Source organism: Gymnoscopelus braueri (genome assembly GCF_963280865.1).
Source record: "Gymnoscopelus braueri genome assembly, chromosome: 15".
In the NCBI taxonomy this organism is placed as follows: domain Eukaryota; kingdom Metazoa; phylum Chordata; class Actinopteri; order Myctophiformes; family Myctophidae; genus Gymnoscopelus; species Gymnoscopelus braueri.
Genome location: NC_137620.1, coordinates 7,372,927 through 7,383,581, shown reverse-complemented (window position 1 = coordinate 7,383,581; position 10,655 = coordinate 7,372,927). Strand labels below are relative to the sequence as shown.

The 10,655-nt window shown below is 44.5% G+C and overlaps 1 pseudogene across 1 annotated transcript; it reads left to right on the top strand.

The window, feature by feature from the left end:
- The first annotated feature begins 4,958 nt into the window (after positions 1-4,958).
- LOC308101326 (mitochondrial ubiquitin ligase activator of nfkb 1-A-like) lies at positions 4,959-5,973 on the top strand (annotated as a pseudogene). The gene has a single exon. The product of its transcript is annotated as a mitochondrial ubiquitin ligase activator of nfkb 1-A-like (transcript).
- Positions 5,974-10,655: the final 4,682 nt, after the last annotated feature.

Sequence of the window (10,655 nt, the reverse complement as noted above, 5' to 3'; positions counted from 1 at the left end):
AAGATTTAAAAGTAAAATTAAGAATTGTTTAAAAAAAGACTCTAAATAAAAGGCAGTGGCAAACAAAAAGAGTTTCAGCCTTAACGTTTTAGCAGACCTTCCGTTTCCTGGGAGTTTGTTCCAGATATGTGGTGCATAAATACTAAACATGATTCTCCATGTATGTTCCAGTTTTGATGGTTCAGTTCTGATTCGCAACCTTTTCTGACCTACTTTTGTGTCACAACGTAAAAGTTGAGAGCCATGGGACGGACTGTAACATAATAGAACACACTGTTGAAAGAACATGGAAGCAATACAGAGATGGTAGAATGGATAGAGGACAATACAAGTATAAGGAGAGAAGGTGGAGAGAGATAGAGCGAGTGGAAGACAGAGACTGGAGAACAGGTGGTGGTGTTTGAGTGATGTGAGTGGAGTCGTAGTGGAGCTCCACTGGAGTGTGTTCAGGAAGTCCTCAGAAAATGCACAACAACAGCTGTGTGGCTCTAACACGTCACATAGACGATGTGCATTTGGACAAACACATTTGTGTGGATGTGCACACACTGCACACACATTTTCATTACACACCAACTCGTGCTGGCGTGCACATAATGTATGTACAAACATCTGCATTTCAGTACTTACCAACTTACCAACTACAACCTTACCATATATCCTTATGTTAACCATAACCTAACCCTATCCGGTAGTAGACGCAAAGGAGACTCTTTGTGTCTCCTACCGGATAGACCACCGGTAATCAAATTATTAGCTTAGGAATGCGACAAAAACTAAAAACATCTCCATTAATTCGATGCTTCGTGGGGTGTGTAATTGATAGGAAATACGATTTGTTTTTGGGTTGAACTACTCCTTTAATACAGCATTTACTTGTCCTCAAACACTGCTCACCGAGCAGGATGAGAAAAGCGTATTGAAACAGGAAGGGTAGCCCTCCTAAGAACATCTGATGCACCATTAGCCTTCATCTATGACAGGCCACTGGGGTCATAGTGACATGCTTCTTCGTTGGGACCAATTAACGTTAGTTGGGGACTTGTGGTTGCCCCTGGCACAGCAATGTGACCATTAAGCTGTCAGGTTGTACAGCAGGGAGTTTGTTTATCTGTTGCCACCAGGAGGTGGTGACTACAACGCCATTAATGAGTGAATACTAGTATCTTGAGAAATATGCTGTCAATGGTAAGAATTTAGTTGCTAGAAATGTTAACAGAGGAATTATGTGCCGGCTGTTTTCTCACAAATTAAATCCTTTTCTCTGTATTTCCAACGTGTTGCTGAAGCTGTTGGCAGATGCACCCCATGGGGCACCTAATTCACCTTAACGTAACACGACATGCAGTAAATGCTTTAAACAAATGAATGCATTTTCTCTCCAGTTCCCCTGTGCAACCATGTGTTACTTGTCGGCAGCATAATTTGCAACAGTTTTTCTCCCCACTGGTTCCTTACAGTTCAGTATTCATCTGTTTCCCTGATTGAGTCAAGTTGTCTGCTGTAGTTTTTAATCATGGCCCCCAGATGCAAGCTGTGTTTTTCCAGATGTCCCTGGGTTGGCCAGAGAGAGATAATGTAATTAACTGTAGCTCAGCCCTTGATATTTTCCACGGTCTACACAAGGCCTTAATTCATCCTCTGTCCTGTACATTAAAACACCATAATCACCAGCGAGCATTCCTCTTTGATATTCACAAAATAATGTCTGTGTGTTCTAATGTAGCTATGGGGACCGGCCCCAGTACCTGTCTGTGTGTTCTAATGTAGCTGTGGGGACCGCCCGGCCCCAGTGTGTTCTAATGTAGCTATGGGGACCGGCCCCAGTACCTGTCTGTGTGTTCTAATGTAGCTGTGGGGACCGCCCGGCCCCAGTGTGTTCTAATGTAGCTATGAGGACCGGCCACAGTACCCGTCTGTGTGCTCTAATGTAGCTATGAGGACCGGCCCCAGTGTGTTCTAATGTAGCTATGAGGACCGGCCACAGTACCTGTCTGTGTGTTCTAATGTAGCTATGAGGACCGGCCCCAGTGTGTTCTAATGTAGCTATGAGGACCGGCCACAGTGTGTTCTAATGTAGCTATGAGGACCGGCCACAGTACCTGTCTGTGTGTTCTAATGTAGCTATGCGGACCGGCCCCAGTGTGTTCTAATGTAGCTATGAGGACCGGCCACAGTACCTGTCTGCTATGATTTGTTTCTCATCCTTATCTCCTTCGTTTCAGCTCCAAGCGGCACTCTGCTCTGTGAAACTGATATGATGAACGGTCCCTCGTGGTCCTCTTCTGTAATTGTCTGAGCACAATACGCCCGGTTCAAGGGACGGCAAATGTTCAATTACGCCTGTGTTGTTGTTGTTGTTGTTATTTTTTAGCCTCCTTGTTAAGCACTGAGCAATTTTTCTAACGCCACAGATAAGTATGTGTACATAATGTTCCATTTGGCCCCATTAAGTAAAACACAATTTATTGTCTTCATTAGATTTAGGCCGAGATACACCTTTGTTTGTTTGTTTTTCTATTTTCTTCTTCTCCTCTGCTCCTCAAAAGTGTGTTTGGTGTGTGTGTGTGTGTGTATTTTCCGTCAGAAGGGTAGTGGGTCGCTCTCTCTCTCTCTCTCTCTCTCTCTCTCTCTCTCTCTCTCTCTCTCTCTCTCTCTCTCTCTCTCTCTCTCTCTCTCAGCTCTTGACAGCAGTTCATGCACAGACAGAGCTAACAGATGTGCTCTATGATGGTGTTGTTGTATTGTGTTGTGTGCGTGTGTGCGTGCGTGCGTGCATGCGTGTGTGCGTGCGTGCGTGCGTGCGTGCGTGCGTGCGTGCGTGCGTGCGTGCGTGCGTGCGTGCGTGCGTGCGTGCGTGCGCTCTATCAGCTCAGCAGTCCAGTGAACACTTGCCAAATGGACTGAATTAACAATCACTCACAGTCCTGTTATTTGCATCCATGGATTCCTTGCATTGTGTCTGTGCTTTATGGTGTCTGTGTGTATTATTAAATATAGAATAGGTTCTAATAAAAAATCACGACATGCTATCCCCAGTCATTTTACCCATGCAATGTTTACTGTGTGGGGCGAAGGGGACCCAGAAATGGTCCTTGCAGCTGCCTATATGTCACAGTGTGACTTTAACACAGACCTGCTCTCCCACAAACCAGCAGGCTCAAACTAGGGACACAGCAGAAACCTGGATTTAGACAAACTGTCCTACCCACAGCTGTAATCTGCAACTCCAAAGCCACACCATAAAGTCATGTCAGCCATCAGCAGGACTCCAAAGCCTTTTCAAAAGCCACCAGACACACAGAGAAGTACTGGATGAATTCCAAATATAGAAGAAAGAAAAATACAAATACATAACTAGAAATGCTACATTGTGGTTCCAACCAGTTGCAGTTTACATCGTGTCTGTGTCTGTCACTCATCTATACATGTAGCGAAGACTTTGAAGGAAGTTAATGTGTTTTTTGCAGTCACAGTGCTAAAAAAATGTATGATTGAATTAAATTTTTAACATTTTTTTGCTTGGTAAAACGGTGAATGCATCACCCATCACAGATGTGTATTTTCTCATCAGCATGTGTTCGTGACTCAGAGCCGAGCCGTTCCAACATGTCACCTCAGGCGAACCAATGCACATCCTTGTTGAGATATTCACACCTTAAACACAACAGCATTTGTTTCTGTGAAAATAATATTCACACCTTAAACACAACAGCCAGCGTTAGGAGTGTTTCTGTGAAATGACTCGACACCCATCAGCCACATCCTGCACAAACCGATCTGAATAACACAGACGCAGAGAGAGAGAGAGAGAGAGAGAGAGAGAGAGAGAGAGAGAGAGAGAGAGAGAGAGAGAGAGAGAGAGAGAGAGAGAGAAAGGAAGTAAGTAAGTAAGTAAGTAACTTACCTCGGAGAGGCTTATTGTCGGTATCAGACAAGAACGCAGGAGTCTATCCCCGTTTCAATGTGCTACGCCCCTGGGAGATGGATATAAACTAGAGACACTGCTTGTTACTCTACACATCAAACCTTCATCAATATGGCATCGGACCAGTCCAGAATCTCAAATAGTGGTGTCATCGAGTGCAACTTAAGTGATCACAATATCATCTTCTGCACTTTATTGTCACAGCACAATCAGCTGAAGATCTATGGAACACTACTCTAGTGAAGCTCTAACAGCAGCTCTTGAGAAAATGGACTGGTCCTGTGTTCTAAATTGCACCTTGGCTGAGGAGACCTGGTCGTTAGTAAACAAATAATTGGTCTATTGTAGCTATGTAGCTAGGACCCCAATGGAAACAAGACTGCAAGGACTTTTTTGGTGTTATCCTTTTAGACAAAGTGTTTGACTGTACTCGTACTGTTTTTGTTGCCAGACCCAAGGGGTCGGCCTACAGGAGGCTTTGTCGGTCGGTCGGTTCGGGTCGGTCGGTTCGGTCGGTCCCTCTTTTCCTCTGCACACACGTCATGCGAAGTCCGGCCATTCAGATTTCAACCACTAGGGGTCTGGCAGTGCTCCGAGGAGAACCTTTTCTAGTTACATTTCTGTCTAATAAAATATTCAATCAATCAATCAATCAATCAATCAATCAATCAATCAATCAATCAATCAATCAATCAATCAATCAATCAATCAATCAATCAATGGCATTTCACAGACAACAGCATTGCAATGACAAGTGGAGAGGATGCTTGACTGGAGACCAGGAGATGCAGTTCAATCTGCAACTATGGATATGTTATTAGTGTGCATTCAGTGATGAGCATATCTCTGCAAGAGCATCTTGCGTCATCAATATGACATCATATTTATACCCAAATGTGGAGTTACACACGGCTCCATATTTGGGACAGACTGATCAGTGGTTTGATGAATACCAATATAGGAGGTAGCGACTTCCTGCTGGAGTGACACAACTTGATACACGGGGGGTGTGAGAATAGAAGCTCAGCTAATGGAATCAGAGAGGTTCGTTGAGTTGGCGTACGTTGGAACCTGCCTGGCCGTCTCTGGTATTTTCTACTACTTATACAGAAACAAGAGGAAGATGGTGGACAAACTCAACAATGCTCCACTGTTGACCTTAGATGGAAGGCTCACAGACATTGTGAACGACAACCCAGGGAAGTGTCTGCAGTATGTTATCATTGAAGGGACGGTGCAACCTGTGGGAACGCCTCTGAGGAGTCAGTTCCAAGAAGGCACTGTCGGAGTGGTTCACAACGTGCTGCTGAAGGAGTACAGCCTGGTGTGGTCCAGCTGGTCTCAGACATGGATGCACAGTGAGCGAGTGCTGTATGAGAAGGTGAACACAGTGCCCTTCAGCCTGTTGGGATCAGACCAGGCCACTGTCAGGGTGCTTGCTGTGTCCTCTGAACGCCTCCCAGTTGGACATGGACATCCATGAGAAGTACACACAGTACACTTTTGACGTCTCCGACATCGTAGGGGCCGCCCTGACTTGTAAGAGGCCTGAAGGGCAGCTAGAGACAGAGCGGATGCTGAAGGTGGGCACTACGCTTACAGGCGTTGGAGAGTTGATCCTGGACACGGATCGGGTCCTGAAGCTGCGTCCCCCGGCTGACGGTTCAGAGTACTTCCTGACCAGAGCAGATGTTCATACACTGCGAATGCAGCAGGAGAGCCAGGTGGTAGGATTGAAGGTACTGGCCTCTGTGTTCGCCCTGGCCGGGGCCGCCGTTCTGCTCTGGGTGGGCAGGCGGTACCAACGTACCCTGAGAGACCGGTGGGAGCGCCAACGACTGAGGAGGGAGTTTGAGAGACAGGACCGCGGACCGGCGTCAGAGAATGATTGTGTGATCTGCCTCAGCCGGCCACGTGGCTGCGTCCTGCTGGACTGTGGGCATGTGTGTTGTTGCTTCAGCTGCTACCAGGCCCTGCCGCTACCTGCCGCCTGTCCCATATGTCGACAGAATATCAAGAAAGTAGTGCCTCTCTATCAGGCATGACACACGTAATACCAAGACATACAGTTCCTGTCACTGTTATTGCCACCCTTGAATGTTTTGTATAACCTGTACAATGTCTTCAGACTTGAAGAGATGCTAACATTAGCCTGGATGAAAATAAAAGTCCCACAGCCTCAACACAGAAAAGTGCCAGGAATACCAACATCTCAGAATCAGAATCAGAATCAGTTTTATTGTCACATCACAGGTTTACAAGGTAAAAAAGTGGGTGAAATTCTTTTTTGTACATCATTCCCATCGCAACGTTAGTTTCCATAGAAAGAAGAGGGGGGGGGGGGGAGAAGAAGAGGGTGGGGGGCAAGTGGGAAGGAGATCAAAACAAGAGAGCAACAGAAGGCCAGACAAGTTATCTACATATTTACAAATTACCTGAGATAATGAAAAACTAAACTAAGGTGCCTGAGCATAGCAGCAATGTATTGTATACTGTGCATGTTATACTTATACTGTGCATGATAGACAATGGACGTTAAGGTGCTTAGAGGAAAAGGAGCACAATAAAAAAAGACCAAAAAAAATTCAGTGCGTTATACAAGGGATTAAGGTGCAAAAGGTCAGTGCGTGTCCACCTAGAGTGGACTGACCCTAGTATAATCCGCAAGTAGCTCCATGAGGGAGTGCGACAAAAAAGTCATTTTGTACCTGGTGTAGTCCACAGGTGTGTCCAAGGGGGGGGGGGGGGGGGGGGGGCTAAAGTCCAAGTCATTGTCCCTGGTATAATCCACAGGTGTGTTCAGGAAGAGCCAGAAAAGTCTGCGCCGCCTGTTGTCAGGCTGCTGAACAAGGCCTATGCCTCATTCAGGCTTATGCCCCATTCAGCATTCTGACAGCAGTCGATGGTGACAAAATCCTGCTTGTGGTGGACCAACCTGAGTGAAGCCGTAACGCTTTACATGGCTGACCTGTCCGATAAGCACATTGCTGTCTCACATTGATCAAAGCTTCCTACTGGGAAGATTCAAGGTCTGGTGATGGCAGTTCTCATTATACCAACTGATGATGTGACCCCTGAAGTTGTGACATCACCAAGTTACAAGTCAATAACTATGATGGAGTCAAAAACCTGTCATGTCAGGTTGACAGTGAGACGACAAATATGGAGCCAGGCTGAGTTAGGCTAAAATATGCCACTAAAATATTAATTTGACTGGTTGGATCTATACATATCAATTTTGTCCACAAATTACATAGTTTTTCACATCTATCAAACTATAATCTGTAAATGGCTTTGTCTTCCCACCACTGTTTGGAAGGAACCGGATCAGATCCTGATCCCATTTCATAATTTTTTTGTGTGAGTATTTATTTATTTATTTTACAAACCATAAGGCTAGACTGGCCTCCAAGCCAGGCTGGAGTTCCTCATGGTGTCAGCTCCAGACGAGCTGACACCTTCTCCCCCGCACAGCGGGGCACAGTGGGGGATACCATTGTCTTTTATCTATTAACATTTCGCTGTAGCGGTACATTACACTCTTGAGTGAAAAATGGATAGCCTATATGAATGATTATGGATGAATGATTATAAGGGATAGCCCATATCAGCGCTACTCAACACGCGGCCCGCGGCCCGCATGCGGCCCCAACGCAGCGTCTCTGCGGCCCTTCATGGTCAAGCAAAAAATAATAACAATATATATATATATATATATATATTTTATTTTTTATTTTTTATTGTGAAGCACAGGATAGAAATATACATTTCCTTTCAAATATATGGGTTGCTTCCTCTTTTTTCAAAAACAAACAGACATACACAGGGGCGTCAATTGGGTATGGTAAGGTAGAATAGTAACCTAATGCAGGTGTAAGACCATTGTGTTTGTATTGTGTTATAACTGTTATAAACTATGCATTATACCATAGTTTTCTATGCATCTCGGGGGTTTGACCCCCCCCAAAAAATCGGCCGCGCGGCATAGCCTAGGATAGGTGTCCCTTATTTCAATCTCTGGGAGTTGGCAAACCTAACCTTGCCATACCTTAGCTTTTGCTGTAACTGACGCCACTGGACATACACACAAATAAACAGGTACAGTGAAAATAATATGATGTCAAAATGAAAAATGTCTTATAACAATAACAATGTGTAGTGTTTTACAAAATCGAAAAATCCAAAATAGGACCGCCATTCTTAGCTTGCGGCCTTTTGGACTTTTGGTATTTTACTGAGTGGCCCCTGAGCCATCTTAAGTTGAGTAGCCCTGGCCTATATGAATGATTATAGCCTAAAGATGATTCACTGGTAGGGACAAAGTAAACAATATGTACTTAAGAGACACAGATTAAGTTTTCAAAGTTAAAGGTATGCCTGCTGTCTGAAGTCCTGTGCCCAGATGCGTATCAAACGGCTTGGTCGCTGAAGGGAAATATACACGGTTCATACATTTATAGGTTAAGTCCATGACGCATTCCACCACATACAGACCTTCTACACAGGTCAAAGTGGCTGTCAGTGTTGCCAGATTGTCGTTGACGCTCCCACCGGTCTCTCAGGGTGTGGTAGATGCCCTGATGTTGAAAGCAAGCGAGATGTTGTCCGCACAAGTTTATACAATGGACGGAGAGCAATGTTTTTATCTTTTGACTTCATAGAAAAACAAAGTCACTTATAATAAGCAGACATGGCAACACTGCTTATTACACAATTCATCCATTGCGCAGGGAATAAACAACCAATCCTCCTATAATTCTAGAAACCTCTGTGGTGGGTGGTGGTGAGGCCAAAATCGTTTCTGCCCGGTTCTCCTCAGTTGCTGTAGTCATTGATCTGAATTTGCACACAGCCATTGACCATTACCATGTGCACGGAACAGCGAAGCCCGTTTTTCGATTTCCCCAAACGTCAGCTGTTTATTTGTGTTTTTATGTAAAAGACTGTTGCCATGGATACGGGGCTGCCCAGCTGTGGGATGGCCCCACGAGCTATGGGATGAATGGCTCCCGGGTTGCCAGATCATGTGTGCATATCCCCCCACGGGTATGGACTAGTTACAATAATTTCACATTCTCTATAATTAGTAACATGTTGGTGATACATGTTGGTGATCAAATATAGCAAATATGCCAGGTTCCTAGCTGACAGTGAAATGCAAATGATCCCATTAGCTTGAACAATGATGGTCTCTAGGTGGTCTGGAGGTGTGAAGAGCTCTCTGCAAGGGGGAGAAAGGGGCGAGTGCGGTCAAAATAGCTGAAAAATAACGTCAGAGATGGTATAAGTATGGCTAATTTCATATTTAGAAAACCTTTCAGATTAAAAAAATACAGATGATTTGAATCGAATATTTAGGAAAAGTCATGGAAGGGGAACTTTCTCAGAGTTTCATGAGAAAAGATAATCCTCTTCAAAGTCTCAAAATCGGTCAGATTGGCCGCTTAAACACGCAAGTGTTAAGGGCTTTTGATGAGAAGCAAAACATACAAGTTACTGCAGCAGATAATTAAAGCTGACAGGTTACCACTCAAGGGTTATTATGTGAAAAGCCAGGTAGTGTGTTTGTCTTCTGTTGGTAAACAAGAAAACTAATCACAATTCTCCTTCTATTGTGTTAATTTAACTTTACATCACAGGAGTGTAAAGTAATTGTCTGCTGTTTCAGGCTGTGTAGGAGGCAACAGGCCTAATGTTTCTGGTGTGGAGGGAGATTTCACATTTCACAGCTACTGTGTTCCTCCCCTGAAGCAATGAATCAATTCAATCATGTTGTTGTTTTTTAGCCGTATTAGGCCTGAATGGAACATGTACACTCAGGAAGCTACATTGGCATTAGTATTAATTGCTTTCTTGGTATTCCTAACGCAGTCCTCAGGCAGAATGAATATTGGTTCTGGTCCTCCTGAACATTCAACTCTCTCTCTCTCTCTCTCTCTCTCTCTCTCTCTGTCTCTCGCTCCCTTTCCCTCTCCCATCCTTTATGTTGCATGGTCTGTCATCTCTCCTGAGATCATAACTGATGTGTTCTCACACTGACAGGCAGAGCCACATCAATCCTTCCATTGACACCACCAGGGGGCGCTCATTAGGAGGACTCAATGATGTCAGCTGACCCAAACCTTTAGAGGTGCCTTTCTACTTTCTCCTACCCTGCAAAAGAACCTGTGTTTGGTTCTCTGGAGTTTTCACAGCAGTAGGGCTGTTGTCAGCAGTGTGGGTTCACACAGCAGTAGCAGAAGCCAGACGGAGTGCGAAGCCAGACGGAGTGTGTTTGTGTGCAGATGAGCTCTTGTAACATCCATCCCTTATTTTTAATGAGCCCTGTTGATGATGTTGTTTCATCATCCACACTGTAGCAAATAAAAGAGGCACAGTGGAGGGATTGGAGAGGATCTGTGTGTTTAGAAGCATAAGCACTATGTTACACATTATTACATAATAGTGTGTGTAGACTAGAGGCATATACACTATGTTACACATTATTACATATAATAATCCATACACAGAAAAATATATAACCCTCCAGTGTTATGAGAGCAGTTGTTACCCTCATTATTCTGTGTGCCACCTCAGGATAAGTGCTTTTCCCATTTTGATGCAGCTTGTTTTCCCCATCAGATACAGTAGTATCATTTGCATTTAAATGTTTTTTTTTGTCTGTCCTTTTATCTCTTGTGTCACTGCTCTCTCTCTCTCTCTCTCTCTCTCTCTCTCTCTCTCTCTC